The sequence below is a fragment of the Tachypleus tridentatus genome, chromosome 6 (genome assembly GCF_004210375.1).
Source record: "Tachypleus tridentatus isolate NWPU-2018 chromosome 6, ASM421037v1, whole genome shotgun sequence".
Classification (NCBI taxonomy): domain Eukaryota; kingdom Metazoa; phylum Arthropoda; class Merostomata; order Xiphosura; family Limulidae; genus Tachypleus; species Tachypleus tridentatus.
In genome coordinates, this window is record NC_134830.1 from 148,479,574 (window position 1) to 148,496,871 (window position 17,298).

At 36.2% G+C, this 17,298-nt stretch overlaps 1 long non-coding RNA gene across 4 annotated transcripts; it reads left to right on the forward strand.

The window, feature by feature from the left end:
• The first annotated feature begins 981 nt into the window (after window positions 1-981).
• Window positions 982-14,722, forward strand: LOC143251498 (uncharacterized). Of its 4 annotated transcripts, none has more exons than XR_013028604.1 (3): window positions 982-1,183; window positions 13,527-13,653; window positions 14,404-14,722. It is a non-coding gene; the product is annotated as an uncharacterized LOC143251498 (long non-coding RNA). The 4 variants fall into 4 exon arrangements; XR_013028603.1 differs by lacking the exon at window positions 982-1,183 and adding an exon at window positions 5,761-5,871; XR_013028602.1 differs by lacking the exon at window positions 13,527-13,653.
• The last annotated feature ends 2,576 nt before the right edge of the window (window positions 14,723-17,298 follow it).

The following is a 17,298-nucleotide window of genomic DNA, read 5'->3' on the forward strand; positions in this document are numbered from 1 at the left end:
TATTATTAGTTTTATTACTGGACTACTGCTTATTATTACTATTATTAGTGTTATTACTGGACTACTACTTATTATTACTATTATTAGTGTTATTACTGGACTACTGCTTATTATTATTATTATTAGTTTTAGAGAAAAGAGACATACATTTCGATATCACGTAAAATAACTACTTTCTTTAAAGTAGCAACATATCAGAATTCCAATTAAAGAATCCAGGTTAGGAATGTTTGTTTGGAATTTCGCGCAAAGCTACACGAAGGCTATCTGCGCTAGCCGTCCCTAATTTAGCAGTGTAAAACTAGAGGGAAGGCAGCTAGTCATCACCATCCACCGCCTACTCTAACGAATAGTGGAATTGACCGCACATTATAACGCCCCCACGACTGAAAGGGCGAGCATGTTTGGTATGACGGGGATTCGAACTCGCGACCCTCGGATTACGACTCAAGTGCCTCAACCACCTGGCCATGCCGAGAATGAAGCACAAACTAAACAATGGACTATCTATGGTCATCCCATCGTTGTGTATCGAAACCTGGTTTCTAGCTGAATGCCACTGGGGAGTTTCAGGTAATGAGCCTCGTGTTTCTGGATAATTACTAATCAAACATTCCCATGAACACTGAGTTCTGTTTGAGTGGATGTGGTCTGATAAGGCGTAAGACAAATATCATCCAAAGTACAACTCTGTACTGCAGTGGTAATTACACCTTTTACGCCCAACCTAAAGCCTGTACGTCACTGACATAATAATAAGGGTAAAAACGATGGACCTTAAAAATATTTTAAATGTAAATTCAACAAATTTTATTTTATCGAGAAGCTTCTTTAACCTTCATTACTGAGTAACCACTTAGTTGCGAAAAAATGAAAATGACAGAACCACACCCTTTGCCTATTCTACTTTATCTCAGCGCCATCTACAGATAACCTTTCCACGTGTAGGGGGGGGGTAGCGTATAACTTGTAGATGTTTGGAGACTGCAAGAAAAGTCTAGGTAGTGACAACATAGACTGTATTAAAGGTCAAGGTTATTGCGACGTCCATCATGTCACACCCTGCGTTTTAAAGTACATTGCCGAAACAAACCAGAACTAATGATAAATTATAAGTCTGGAAAGACTTCGAGAGTAAACACGGTATTGAAATCGACCACCTTAATTACTAGCGCCATCAAAAGTGAGTATCCTTTGTTATGACGTAATACACATGTTTGGGCGTTTAAAGGTTCGTTCATTTGTTAAAAACATTCACGTCAACTAGCTAGACCTCTGGTTACAGAAGGTGACACATGTATTGTTTGAGCGAATACTTTATCAGGGTTTGTAGACGGCTTAAATACAAAACAAATGAACCTTTGCAATAACGTGTATAGGACATTAAAAAAACGAGGACTCATTGATAAAAAAAACACTTCTCAGGCACTGTAGGGCAAGATATTTTTTGGTGGGAGAAGATCAGTGTTATGGGAGACTTAGTCATTGTCGGCTGCATCTGGTACATCCAGAATACAGAGCTATGAGATCAAACGTCTAATCTTGTTATTTCTGTTCAAGCTGTAATATAAACGCTATTAAAACCTAACACTAAACAGTGATTATTCTGTATTAACGTTTAATAACCTATCATGGTTGTTATCTTACTGTTAAGACCTAGACGTCGCTGTGTTGTTGTTTCCATAACAACACACAGCAAGAAAAAACTAGTATCTTTTATTACTAGCAGATATTCTGTGACACTGACAAAATAAAAAAAGCACTTTTATAGCATAAGGGAAGGAAGTGTAGGGCTTAAATCCACCTGGCCGCCCCACGTCACTCAAGGTTTGTTATAACAGTTATTGTACTTAGATTTATGTTTACATTCCTGTCCTAATTATTGAGCCTGGACTTATGTTCACATTCCTGTCCTGATTACTGAACCTAGACTTATGTTCACATTTTGTTCTCATTATTGAACCTAGACTTATGTTCACATTCCTGTCCTCATCACTGAATCTGGACTTATGTTCACATTCCTGTCCTGATTATTGAATACAGACTTATGTTCACATTTTTGTTCTCATTATTGGATCTAGACTTATGTTCACATTCCTGTCCTGATTATTGAATACAGACTTATGTTCACATTTTTGTTCTCATTATTGGATCTAGACTTATGTTCACATTCCTGTCCTGATTATTGAATACAGACTTATGATCACATTTTTGTTCTCATTATTGGATCTAGACTTATGTTCACATTCCTGTCCTGATTATTGAATACAGAATTATGTTCACATTTTTGTTCTCATTATTGGATCTAGACTTATGTTCACATTCCTGTCCTGATTATTGAATACAGACTTATGTTCACATTTTTGTTCTCATTATTGGATCTAGACTTATGTTCACATTCCTGTCCTGATTATTGAATACAGACTTATGTTCACATTTTTGTTCTCATTATTGAATACAGACTTATGTTCACATTTTTGTTCTCATTATTGGATCTAGACTTATGTTCACATTCCTATCCTGCATGAATCACTTGAAGTACCTCTGCTAGATTAAAGATGACCCGGATGTACCTTAGAAGAATCCGTAATAACCAATGTGGTGCATACTGGAGGGACTTGCATATTTTTATAGAAGTTAAGAAAAAATTACCTTTATATTCGAGATAAATATAAGAATATCAATCAGTTATGCATATTAACCGTGAAGAAGCCGCAACGTTGGTTTTAAATAAAACTATATTCTTTTATATTTATCTGGGTGTAATTTTTTTTCTTAACTTTTAACCAATGATTTATTAATACCGAAAAGGAACCGACGTAGAAATGGACAAACGTACACGGAAGCTAAGCCTTGCGCTGAAACCCTAAAAGTCGCGCGATACCATAAAATAAGCCTCATAATTAATTATAATTCCACCCACCTCAACACACAGAAGTATTTCTCATCAAACATGGACAGCCAAAATCTATAGTCAGGAAAATCACTTTGACATACAGATGGCTGTGGGCGCATGCTTACAAATCGTTTTCAATCAGTTCATAGGCTTTGACCTGATTGGCTGTACGCACAACTTTAGCGATGACGTAAAATTTTGTTTTATTTTCTCAGGGTCAAAAGTTTAAGATTTACATGAACTACCAGCATAGGTAGGTGTTTTTCCCAGAAACGAGACAGAGGTTTTATAAATGTTAAAGATGGAGAAAGAATATACATAGTATCAGAGTGTGTTATTTCGTTCTAAAGTGTACGATATTATTTTCAGCTTCCATTTTATTCCATTAGAAAATGAACTTTTATTAAAATCACAAACTCTCTTTGAAGTATTACTTGACATTTGGTCTGGACAGGTGGTTAGGGCGCTCGACTCGTAATAGGAGAGTTGCGAGTCCGAATCCCCCTCAAACATACTCGTCCAGAGAGATGCTATTATCTTATGATAAATCCCTCTGGTCATTAGTAAAAGAGTAGCCCAAGAGTTAGTGATGACGATCTGCTTTCCTTCTAGTCTACCACTACTAAATTTTCCCTCGGTGGACTCAGCAGATAGCCCGGTCTAGTTTGATCTGAATTTCTCACAAAGCTATACGAGGGTTATCTGCTCTAGCCGTCCCTAATTTAATCAGTGATGTCGAGAAAACCCACTTGTAAACAAAAATATATATGTAAAAACGGCTTGTAAAATATTTTCTCAAACCAAACGAGCCGTTTCTACATATATATTCGTCCCTAATTTAGCAGTGTAAGACGAGATAGAAGGCAGCTAGTCATCACCACCCACCACCAACTCTTGGACTACTCTTTTACCAACGAATAGTGGGATTGACTGTAACATTATAACGCCCCACGGCTGAAAGGGTGAGCATGTTTGGTGTGACGGGAATTCGAACCCGCGACCGCCTGATTACTAGTCGAGTGCCTTAACCACCTAGCCATACCGGATCGCCCGATGTGGTTTTGCTGTAAGAAGACACACACATTGCTAAATCAGGAATGATCAGAGCAGAGAGCCATTGTGTGACTTTTCGCGAAATCAGACCAAACTTTTCAGTGATTTTTTATTTTTCAATCAGTGCTGATAATGATATGTTTCTCATGACACTTCCAAATGTCTGAGAAATAAAGTTATAATTACGGCTAAATGGCACTGGTGCTATAACTCTTGACAAACGTAACGTAGGCCTTTTTTTCATTAAGCACGTTTATCGCATAACTTAGTTTAATAAAATGTAATAGTGCAATAGCAACTTAAATCTTTAAGTTTCAACATATCTACTGATCTTATACTATCTGGTGTCAGAGAGTAAAATGTGTTATATAAAACTATATATTTTGCTTGTTGTATTTGAAACATATTTATCAATTACACAGACTGTCGTTAAAATTAACAACTATCACGACAAGTTATCTGCAGAGATATAAGCAAGTCAATATTTGATATAAAAGTTCACTGAGACACCAACGACAAGCGCCACATAAAAGCCATTCGAAATTTTACAATACGGAGCGTTGTATATCAGGACGGCTGGTATGGGTATTAACACTTTTACTAATAAAGCAGAAGACAACGTTTCGACCTCCTTAGGTCATCTTCAGGTTAACAGGTCAGTAAAAGTATTAATATCCATACCAGCTCTCCTAAGATACATTTTTACTTCAAGTGTGTTTCTCGTCATGAATCTCGAGCGTTATTTCTCTGCTTTTGAAATCAATGTTTCTTTTAAACAGGAAACATGAATCACTTTTATAAGTATTTAGTCAATAATAATAATACAAGTGTAATAATTGGTTGATATTAGAGACATTATTATATGTAAGCAAACCTTACGAGTGCATGTAGGCCTCACGCTTCAGAAACCCTTTAAAATAAACTAATATATTCGTATAGGCAATAATGTTGTTGTTTTAAGTTTAAAACATTCACAACGTACATCACATACTGTCTTAAGCAACATTTGTGCTGCCTTTTTTAGCTAGTTTTATTGTAATTTTAGGTTACGCTTACGATGAAGTCTTACCGCGCTTCGTAATGATTCGAGTTGTTACTAAGCGACAAATACAGCATTCCAACCAATAAAAGTGTATCTCGGCCCTGTACAACGAATACCTTATTTAACGTAGATCAAAAGAGCCGCATTAAAAAGATACGCATAAACAACGCCACATAAATTAATTCTATTTAAATTTTATTATTATCAGCGTATATTTAAGGTCATTTAAAGTCATGTAATAAAAATACACTTATCCCGTGAAATCTTTTTTATTCCGTAATCTATAAATAGCACTACTATCGATGTTATATTATTAAATTTTATATACGTGTCATAGCTTATGAAGTTATAGGATTCAGTTTATTTCTCTCATGTTTACTTCACGAATTGGAAATATTTACATTAGTTCTTTTGACAACATACATTCAACGTGATAGTTTAATAATACAAAATTATGTTACGTAGACATAACTTTAAACAAGATTACGTCATAAATAAAAATTTTTATTTAGTAATAAAACTGAAAGATGAATAATGATTCGCTTTCCAGTATCGTATTTTAATATCTAATATCTGTAAACGATATACCAACCTTAATCTACTGAAAATAAAGAAAAAATACGAAAATAAAAGAAAAGAATTATTACTGATAAGATAAAGAAAAACATGTAAGTTCGAGCCAATAAAGATACATTAACCGACAAGTAATAATAAACAGTATTTTGCAATTTACGATAGATAGGTACATTGTAACTCTTTCCTTTTGGGCCAGACCTTTAACCGTTCATGGATGTATAATGGTCAAGTTTAAATTGTGCATAATGCCATATCACTTTTGCTTTTCTGAGAAATTACCATTTTCTTTGCTACTTTGATGAAGGTAAATCGTTTTTGTATCGAAGAATTTATGAATGTTGAAAATGTTCTGATCTATTTCGTCAGCATAAAACAGGATGTCTTCAAATCCAGTAATTTCTTATTTACTGGATTGAATTGCAAAATATTTTATTCATTAGGCTTAATTATAAAGTTCTTATTTATCGGACTTAGGTGCAAGCAAGGTTTCTCATCTAGTGGATTTAATAACAGTTTTTTTTTTACTTACTGAATTTAATTACATTATCTTATTTATAGGGTTAAATTATGCATATTCCATCATACTAAGTAATTTTGTGTTTTTATCCCTTAATATTGGATATAATAACATTTTCCACGTATTGTATTTAATAACAAAGTTTTTTTTATTGGATATAATTTACAAAGAAATTGCAAATTGGTGAAATATCTTAAAATTTGTTTAAATGTTTTAGTAAATAATTATTTAATATGTCCTATCATTTTTTCTTATATAAAATATTGTAATAAAACATTTTTCCTGTTTTTCACAACAATGCATTTGTAATATTTCGACATCGACAAATTTTGACTCAGAAAATTAAATAAACACGATAACCATAAGCCTCATCCGACCCAGTACAGAGAAATTTTCCTTTCGTTTTAGCCTAACAGTAGACAACTGCAACTATACTGTTGTATAAGTAGAATACGTTTCGAAATTATAATTATGTTTTACGTTTCGGTTAAACATTACAGAAATCGAGAAAAGATCAAATCGAAATATATGCATTTCAACTTTTGATATTAGTACTTTTTTTAATACTTATTAAACAATATAATATATCGTGCACAATTTGTAAATGCATTTTCCGTTGTTAAGCCTAATTTAATGAATAAAAAAGTCTGCTGCTACCTACAGGACAAAAGCCTTAACACGTTTTTTACAGTTTATCATGAAACCTAACTAAAGTCATGTTACGATATTGTTATTTATCTATCAACAGTCATAAAAAAAGGCTTAGTCCGTCACCAACTGTAGTTCAGGCCGGACACTGCAGATAGGTGTGACAGTAATTTGTCGTTTGTGTATAGAGCAGTGGTTCTTAACCTTTTTCAGTGTTTGCACCCCTTTCAAATCAGTAATCATTTCTCGCACCCCCTGGAGAAATATAAAGCATACTCTTATGTAAAAATATAGATTTGCTTTAATTATTCATGGGTATCCTTGCACCCCTTGGGAATCATCTTCGCACCCCTGGTTAAGAACCCCTGGTATAGAGGATCTATTGACGAACGTTATGATTGGGATTGGAAATGTTAGAACTGTAAAACACTGACAAAACCAACACGCAGTACAATGTTGTAGATTTAGCAAATGTTCGTAACTACTGTAATATCATGACAGCTACAGAAAACAGATAAAAAGTATAACTAAATATGCTGTGGTACCGTGAAAAGGTACGGTGTTTTGAATAAAAGATAAAACGGTTGTTAGAGAGGGCCAGCTGGAGATGAACATTTCTTTGAACATGTTAATGAAGTGGAAAAGGCAGACGAAAAAAAACAGAGTAGCAGTTTTTGGCATAATGCAGAATAAGTAATCAATAACTGCGTTAAAAAACACAACTAAAATGCCTTCAATTTATTAGGGGGGTAGAAGGCACGTGCGTGCGAGAACAAGCGACTGAACGAAACAAATCAAACACGAAATGAAGAAATCTTTACTATAACCATAGCAACACTATGTATTTATCTACATCGCGACCGATAACCATAGCAACTGTTTGTGGGTCAAGAATGTTCATATCTGTACAAAATTTATAGTATCACAGAAATTACTCGTTGGTTGAGAACGTGCGTATCTATAAGTCGGAAAGTACAAAACAGTTACCTATAAAGTACTGTAATAGACTGATAAATGTAACATCGATACGACTTTGTGATAGCCTGAATTTGTTAAGACTAAAATAACGTCTTTACCAACGAACTACCACTAATGTTAGGCATATATGTTTCCTAGTGACCTTCGTCTCTTGATCTTTAAATTACAGAATTTCATACCGTTCATTGCAGACGGGGCCCACATATTACACCATATTAAGTAATGTTTAGTTTTCACTTGTTACAATACTCAAATTAGAGAAACGACCATAAACAAAAAATCAGCGTTTGTTTCTTTTCTTATCAAGCACAAAGTGCTGAGTTCTGCCGATCGTTATTAGGCTTACTGCTAAGATACCATCGAGAGAGGGAGTGAAATGACTAAACTGTCTTTGTAAATACATAGAGGGCGTTAATTGAAATACTGTTGGTATATTTATTTTATTTTATTCATATCTTATTAATATTTCATAAATAACAAATTTAGTGTATATATATTTAAGCATAAAACTACATACAAAGCTATCTACATCGTGCCCACCACGGATATTGACCCCAGATTTTTAACCTATAAATACTCAAGCTTACCGTTGAGCCACGGATGAGGACTTGGAACAAAGTGCTAAAAAAGCCGTTGTGGTAATCTTACGGTTAAGATTGAGTTCCCCAGAACAGCCGCTGGGAAAAGCCAAGTTGTTGTCATAGTGACTTTACATTGTTTCGTCAAGTTAAACCAGTTTTACCTCTAAGATGTACGACGTTCGTTGATCGATACTTTGTCATATCAAATCTCTTAAAAACTGCAAATTATTTTAATCACGTCTCTCCCTTCATTGACTGGCCTGGTGGTTAAGGCACTCGAATCGTAATCTTAGGGTCGCGGGTTCGAATCCCCGTCACGCCAAACATGCTTGCCCTTTCAGCTGTGGGGAGTTATAATGTGATGGTCACTCCCACTATTCATTGTCGGTGGACAGTGATGACTAGTTGCCTTCCCTCTAGTCTTACACTGCTAAATTAGGGGGCGGCTAGCGCAGATAACCCTCGAGTAGCTTTGCGCGAAATAAAAAAAAAAATTTACTGACCACGTTCAAGTTACCAGTATGTAAAGTGTGTAACTTAGCTTACTTCTGCCTCGTGCCGCTGCCGAGAAGGCCTTTCCTTCGATACTGAAAGACTGGAACTGATTTACTACACATCAAAGTTCAACGTTCTTTTCGCAGTTGTCTTTGTGATGTCACCTAGCGACGACAAACAGGAGCCCCAACAATATTTATGGTGAACACTAGGTTCTTGTGGAAGTTAACAACAATGTAAACTAATAGATACACAAGCATCAACTTGTACTGCCGAGAATAGACAGAATTTACATCACAAATAATATTTATTTATGGTTGGCCTCACATGTAATTATTCTGTTTACATATGTGTAATATAAAACATGTTATAAAAACAGTTAAAAAATACATATCTAATAAAAATTAAGCATCCAAACATAACACGTATATTACTCCAATTAAAGTTGTTGTACTATTTTTATCGGGCTAGGCTGCATGTCGAAAGATCTAAGGTTCGACCTCGAGATATACTTGCCGAACACGCTTTGCACTTTCAACTGTTGAGGCGCTATAAGTGTCGCAGTCAAAATGCTACTATTCGATTAAGAGTAACTGTGTAGGCAGCGGGTTCCGCAACTTGATTGCTCTCCATTTGATTAACAATTCTGATTTAGGGGGAAGTTATGTCTGAATCTCGCTGCGGTTAAAATTAAAAATACTATACTTTTACTTTCTTATCTATTAACAGTGTACTTCATGATTTATCCCACATCGTGTCTCGTGATAAAAATTTTCTTTTTCAAGACTGCTCCATGTTTTAAGGCTAATCAACATGAGAAACAGGTTTCCGGAGCCTAGTTCCTTCACTACATATTACTAAACGTTCAGACCTCTTTTTATTTACGCCTAGTTTGTCTGAAGATGTTTGTACCAATCGTGTATTAAAATTTAAGCAGTAGTACCTCAAGGAAATTCGTAACATTTTACATTCAAATACATATTACAGAAATGTAAAGCAAAGAAATCTTCTACAGTGACATGGAAAAATAGAACATAGGAATGTCACTTGCAGTGGATGACATAATAACTTACAAGTTTGTAACAACAGTGTCGTCACCAGGTTCACACAGGCGCCTGCCAGGCAGTTTTCACTGCATGATTGTTTTTTATAAGTGAAGGTTCTAGAGAAATTCAACTCTCTTTCTTACTCTATTCATATTATTTCTTGAATATTCATATTCTTCCAGACACTAATAAGCTTTTAATTTAAAATTTAGTTATTTCTCAAAAAATATAGGCCTATATCGACGTATTTAGTAAAGTAAAATAATGTTTGATTCCGGACATCTGTATACAGTAACTTCTAGCTTGACACGAAAACGCCCTCTACAAGGGATTATGACGTCACAAAAAATTTTCGGAGAGACGTAAAGCAACAATTTATAGCTGCCTCCATGGTCACAAGTCTAATTGACAGACACCGTTTCGTTTTTCTAGGAACAAAAGCACATTAATTAGCACATGCACTAAGCCTAAATTACTTCGCAACATTAGCTCTTCTTCAACAGCAAAAATAGGGTTAGCAGACTGACAATCAAATAATCTGAACGAGTTCTCTCATAACGTTCAACGTAAAAGTTACAATGGAAATATGCGATCCCTAGTGGGGGGAAAGAGTACGTAGGTAAATAAGTTGGAAGTACTTTCTACTTCTTGAAATTAAAAACAAATTACAAAATAGCGGATTGTGAATGACAGAAACAAGACTTCAGTGCTTCCTATGAGGGAACATAGACAACAGATTTCACTGAGAGTTATTGTTTGATCAAGTTTTTAAGACTGTTTGGACGATAGAGGGAGTTATATGCTTATCAGTTTTTAAAAATAAAAATATTACAATTCCGGTTCATTTCACTATAAAAATAGAATCCACTTCTCACGTTCTCGTTGAATTTAAGGAATACCACAGTCAAGAAACAATCTGCCGAACTATTTTTTTCTGCTGAACAACACAGTTCAACAGAGCCAAACTACACCCAGTAATGACGAGTTACATGATACACTAATTAACATTCTATTATCCTTATTGAGGCACCTTTTTAAAGACACTGTTTTAAAATGCTGACCTTTGTGGATGCTTGTAATAAACTGGAACTGAGGGTTTCAGTCCAAACATAACAACATTCCTAAGAACGTACCAGGCTATTTCTGTCTAGTGGATACAACTGTACGCAAGTCACAGTATTAGTATGTTTGTATCATTAACGCTTGTGTAAACGGAAAGTTGCACAATCGGCTAACTGCGCTCAGTGAATCACAGGAATATTACCCTTAATTTTACACTACAAGCCATCAAGCTTACCGTTCAGCCACTAGGGCTGCAGTCACACTGCTAAACAATATCTAGAAAGCAACAGTAATGGTTCACAAACAAGATATATTGTAGTCATGAAGCTTAATACCATGACAACAATGCCGCCACTAACAATAAAGAACTGGTAGTTCAAGAATTACATTACCCAAGATTCACAGGTAGCCCAGAAGCACTCGATCCCAGAACTGATTAAAATATTATAAATTCAGAAATTAAAATATTTCATAAGAATGTTTTTGAATGTCGCACAAAACTACACGAGAGCTATCTGCGCTAGCCGTACCTAATTTAGCAGTGTAAGACTAGAGGGAAGGCAGCTAGTCATCACCACCCACCGCCAACTCTTGGGCTACTCTTTTACCAACGAATAGTGGGATTGACCGAATATTATAACGCCCCCACGGCTGAAAGGGCGAACATGTTTGGTGTGACGGGAATTCGAACCCGCGACCCTCAGATTATAAGTCCAACGCCTTAACCCACCTGGCCATGCCGGGCCTACACACAAGAAAGGAAAACGATGGTTAGTAAAGATTACAAACCCTGATAATCCTTGGTCAACCTATCGATATCCATTTTGGAATCTTCTCATAGTGTGTTAATCTGGTCTACACCTTTCTGTTGTCTAATTAGTATTCCAAATGTACAAACATAAAAGGGTGTCAATCGAGTCAAGTATACAAACAACGTGTAAGAAACACGTAAAAAAGATATTTTAAGCGACTCTCCAGTGGTTCATTGATAAGTTTAAGTAACGCTAAAATCTGGGGTTCGGTTCCCTACGATGGACAGAGAGTCTGTTTGTGCAGTTCTGTACTAAATCAACATCTCTCAAGTGTTTTCAACAACGTATAATTATATAATACAAAGTTTGTCCTCAGTGGCTTCCCTTTTTTGTACCAGCGTGTTAAACAAGTGTTTCCAGCATGGGGGTACGTCCCCTTTGTGGTGAGCCAAACATGACAGGGGGCCTGTCGGCCTTGGCTTTCTATATATCAGCTTATGAGGGATCTTCAAGTCCCCGGGATTTGCACAAAAATTTTAGTTTCCATGGGACAAATACGCTCACACCTGCACCCTCGACTACGTGACGTGGATACTTACGTATACATGTGTGTGTGTGACGAGAATTGTATACAGTATGAATGAGGGGAGGCTGCTCGCATTATTCTGTCTGCTGAACTAAAATGTATCACGTGCTTACTGACCAGCCCAGCCCAGTGGTCAACGTGCCGGACTGTGCAGCTGAAGATCACGTGTACTTACCTTCAAGAAAATAAATCACTGAACAGAATGTATCACATGCTGACTGACCAGCCCAGCCCAGTGGTCAACGTGCCGGACTATGCAGCTGAAGATCACATGTACTTACCTTCAAGAAAATAAATCACTGAACCGAATGTATCACGTGCTGACTGACCAGCCCAGCCCAGTGGTCAACGTGCTGGACTGTGCAGCTGAAGATCACGTGCACTTACCTTCAAGAAAATAAATTACTTTCCTTACTTTATGGGCTATGGATGTATTATAGGAGTAATGGTCAAATCCCACTGTTCGGCATCTGAAATTTATATTTGGGATCTGAGAAGAAAAAACAACAACAAACATTTCTTCAGACAACAAAGCTGGAGTCCATTTAACAAGGTGGACAACCTATATGGACACGTTTGGACTCACTCAGGCAGTGTTTATATTCTCACTTGTTATCAGATGTTGATGTTTGTTAAAACTACAACGTTAATATCAGCTGTTCATCTGGCTACACCAGCTGTTTCTGTATTTCACCTTTACAATTTCATGTTACGAAGTCTTTTCTTGTTGCTGTTTTAACGCAAAGTTCCATAATGGGAGTATTTGCAATGTACTTGCGGAGGTCGGATCGCGAATTATTTCAAAACAAAACTAACTTTGAAGGACCTAACCGTACTGTTATTTCGAGGTAACGTAGAGGTTCCAATGTATAAGAAAGTATTTCATTAATGTAAATGACGAAAATGATTTTTTGGTCTAAAAACGACATGCTATTGTTGTGGTAGTTATACATCTGATCACGTGTTTCGTGTATAGTAAAACGAAATCATGCTGTTTAAATTTTTTACGTTAAGTTTAATTTTCTGTTTAAATATGCTGTTTAAATAGTTCATGTCGCTTCGTTCCATCTATATTCTATTCATTCTGTTATTTAGATTGTACAATACCACGTATATTCTGTTTGTTTTTCACATAACTTTAAAAACAATAATATTACGTGTTTTCATCTGTTGATACCACGGTCTAAAAACGCTAATAATATACAGGGTGGCCCGTAAGTCCCTACCCATCCATATGTTATTATGTTATATTCAATTACGCATGTATTATAAATTTGTTTCTTTTTTTTTTCAGAGAAATATGGCCGATGTAAGCCCATTTACACTTGAAAATTTCTTACAGAACATGGCGTCGCATAATATTATGCAGCGAAAATGAGGGACAGCACACAGATACACTGGATACATAAGATATATGGATGGTAGGGACTTACGAGCCACCCTGTATATTTTACTTGTCTAAACTCTAACAATATCACATATCCTTTATTTGTTAGTATCTGTGTTTAAAAATTCCAACAATCTCACGTAGCCTCGACAATCACATACATCATTACCATAGTTTAATATATTATTTATAAAGTTCGATATGTGGTTAGTTTTAGTGAAGTAAAATAGTAAACTTCTTTGTGAAATCGAAAATTAAAACAGTTTCCTCCCAAAAAAACAAATCTTCACTACAACTTCTGATATGGTGTAGTTTTATTTAGAAGTATTCTTATTCCTACTGATTTATTTAAATCACCAACGTACTTTTACACATCAGTAGCAAACGTTCAATTTTTTTTAGTTTTTCGAAGACTCGAATTAACATCTCTATAAGAATTAAACAATATATATCTATAAAATAGTTTGTTATAACCAAAAACAGGCCGAAACAAAACTAGCAAATAAAAACACGCTGCACTAATTGAAAAGATCCCAGGGTACAAGTTATTATTGTGCGGTATTATTTATTTTTTAATTTATTTTTGTTTCGGCCTGTTTTTGGTTATAACAAAAAAATGTAATTAGTAAGAAGTTTGAATTTGCTGTTTTTAAGGCAGTCCTCCCTTTCGATTTTATTTACTTAAATCCATGAGTATTAATTTTCACTAATATATATATATATATATAATTTCCAATCAGATTCACGGTTTAAAAAAAAAAACTTTGCGGTTTCTTTTCTTTAGTGTCCGCCACCTGGTAGCAGAACATGAAATAAACTGCAGAGTGATTACGAAGCTGCTAACCCTAACGCCATATGATGCAGTGGCAATAAAACTTGAATCGTGTGCAGTGTATGTTCGCGAAGCCCATGCGCATTGAGCAAATATCGATTTCTAAACAAAACGCAGACCCCTCCCAAATGGAGCAAAGCCCAATCGATTTCAAGTGACGCCAGCACAACGATCTACTGAAGACCTAACGAATAATTAGTAATAAAAACACTAGTGGCATTTCTACGGGTCTTAATGCGGAAAATAAATACGCCTCAAATAAAGTCTATAAGTGTTTAAATAATAATATTCTTAAATAAGGGAATTTTGACTCAGTTGTTACTAACTGACGAAGGGACAGAAAAACTGACCATCAATACCAGTAATCATAGTTAGGGCTAACACCAGTTACGTAAAGTGTACGAACTTTCAAAAACTGAAACCAACAGTTGCAAAGACTACCGCTGTCATGGCAATTAAATAACTTGCAACCAAAGCACACAATAATTAACAGCAGAACACAAAACCTAATGCTGTGTATTTATACTGTGACAACACAGAAAAAAATACTGTTACCGATTATTGCTTGTTTTCTTTCTTTCTTTTTTTTTAAAGCAACAACTGACAACGTGCTTTCTAATACAACACCCATCGAACCACAGGAAGTGGATGGGAGTTTTCCTAAATTGTCCATATATCAACGCTTCACAAATCATCTACAAAATCACACAAATCACCCAAATATCATAACTAAAACAATCTTACAGTTACACTTGTAACGTAAAAAAATAAATAAATAAAGATGCCATAACAGAACTTTGGAAGATGTGAGTTTCTACTGACAATTCAGTGTGAAGACACAGGAACCTTTAACCAGGTTACCTGGAGTTTCTCTTTCAGTTTTTCGTGGTGGTGGTTACTTAGTGGCCAATGTTACGCAGAACATTCGAGTACTGAAGGCGCTGTATACGTATATAAAGATTCTCACGCTCTTTATATATCTAACATTGTACAGTTTTAGGGTTAACTAGATCTTTGACACCAAAAGTTATAAAGCACTTCCTGGAGACGGAAGGATTAGGATAGAGGTGGTAGCTGTATGAAAATAAAACTGATGCTAGGCAGGTTTGTGGGTTAACCTTAAAACCTGGGCTTACAAGGAAATTGCCCTTGGAACGTGCAGATACTGAGATGACCAGCAAATCAACTAAGCGATAATTAATATTACGGAGAGAACACGACATAGTTATGTTTACATAGAACTAGGTACGCAAACGTTTTAAATGCCTTCGAAACAAAGAATCTCTTTATATTGCGTAGAGATCTCCTCTCCTACCCTCAAGAACGGAATGTTTGTGATTCACCCATTTCTCCGCACTCAGCTGTTCCCAAGACGTGACAAACTCGACATAGGATACTACTAAGATCCCAGGGTATGCTTAGAATGGCAGCTAAAGTTTACTGGTACCAAATGAACGACATAACTCTGATTATCAGGTACAGCTAAGTTGTACCAGTATCAGCCCTAAAGAAACTTACAAGTTTTACTGGTGATAACTTAGCAAAAAATTAGTTTATCAACAAACCACTTCAATATTGTCTTACGTGTTTACTAAATCTGTGTCAGATTTAGCTCTTTGCAGAAAGTCGCAGAATTATTAATAAAAACGTTACACTATGTACAAGGAACACGGTTACTGAGAGTTAAGCCATGTAAACGCCACACCCAGGATCATGATGTAATTCACTGACGCTTATCTGAAACTGAAGATTGCACACGACAGATGTGGAAGAAACGATAGGTGTTAGAAACGATTATACGTACAAACCACGCGATATGTTTCATTCTTAACTACGTTTATTTGCTGGCTGTGGAACTTTCTCTGTGTCTACGTTACGAGTCAACAAAAACACATGTATTACTTACCTGCTACTTTTAACACCGCCCGATCTGCAGTATCTAGCAGCAGAATACCCAGGGGCTTATCCCTCACCCACTCGGATAGGCTTTGCCCCAAATCCATTCGCTCGTGCAGAGAGAGTGAGAAGTACCATGCGGGATCGACCGGTGGGCGCGACGTCACTTTCTCTTTGGGCTTGACGGCCGAACCGTCTGGACAGGTACAATAGAATATTTTACTGGCGATAAGGGTCAACTCTGGACAAGCAGAAGTAAATACTTCAGTGTGTTTTTTTTCCAGCTTACGAACTGCTACTGACAGAAACTGAGTGTGAGAACTGCAAGTTAACCAGGGTTGACGTCGACGATTCAGCCGTCTGTTTACCCGCACGACGATCCGCAGCCAGGAAATATAGCTCGTGGGACAGCGGTCGACTGCAGCGCCCCTCCTCCGCTAGCGAGAGAAACGGGAAATGTTCCGCACTCAGGTTACTGATTTAGTTACTGTCAACCACGACGAACAAATGACAGTAAAATAATGTTTTTCTTAACAGAGTTAGTGTTTCTCGGAACAAAGTTTAAATCTGTATAGAACCCCGTCGTGACTGCGACAGTAATCTCATCTTTTTGAGATTACAAAAGATCCCTGTCGTAAAATAAATTACCGTTTTAGTGGTAAATCAACTAGCGACATCTAGCCATAGCATTGAGAATTAAAATAGTTTATTACACTTACATCTCAGCGTTTAATTGAATAACTACGTTGTACGTCTGGAAAGTTCTGAAATTATCAAATGCAGGTCTCCCTACGTCAGTCACGGAGGGGGTAGGGTGGGGTGGGGGGAATAACACTGCAGCAGACCAAGTTTCACTGAAATCGAGAGAATACCACCAGGAGCACACAGAGGCTCAGATCCGAACGTCCCCCACTATATCAATCACTCTCCATGGGGGAGCTTAAGAATATG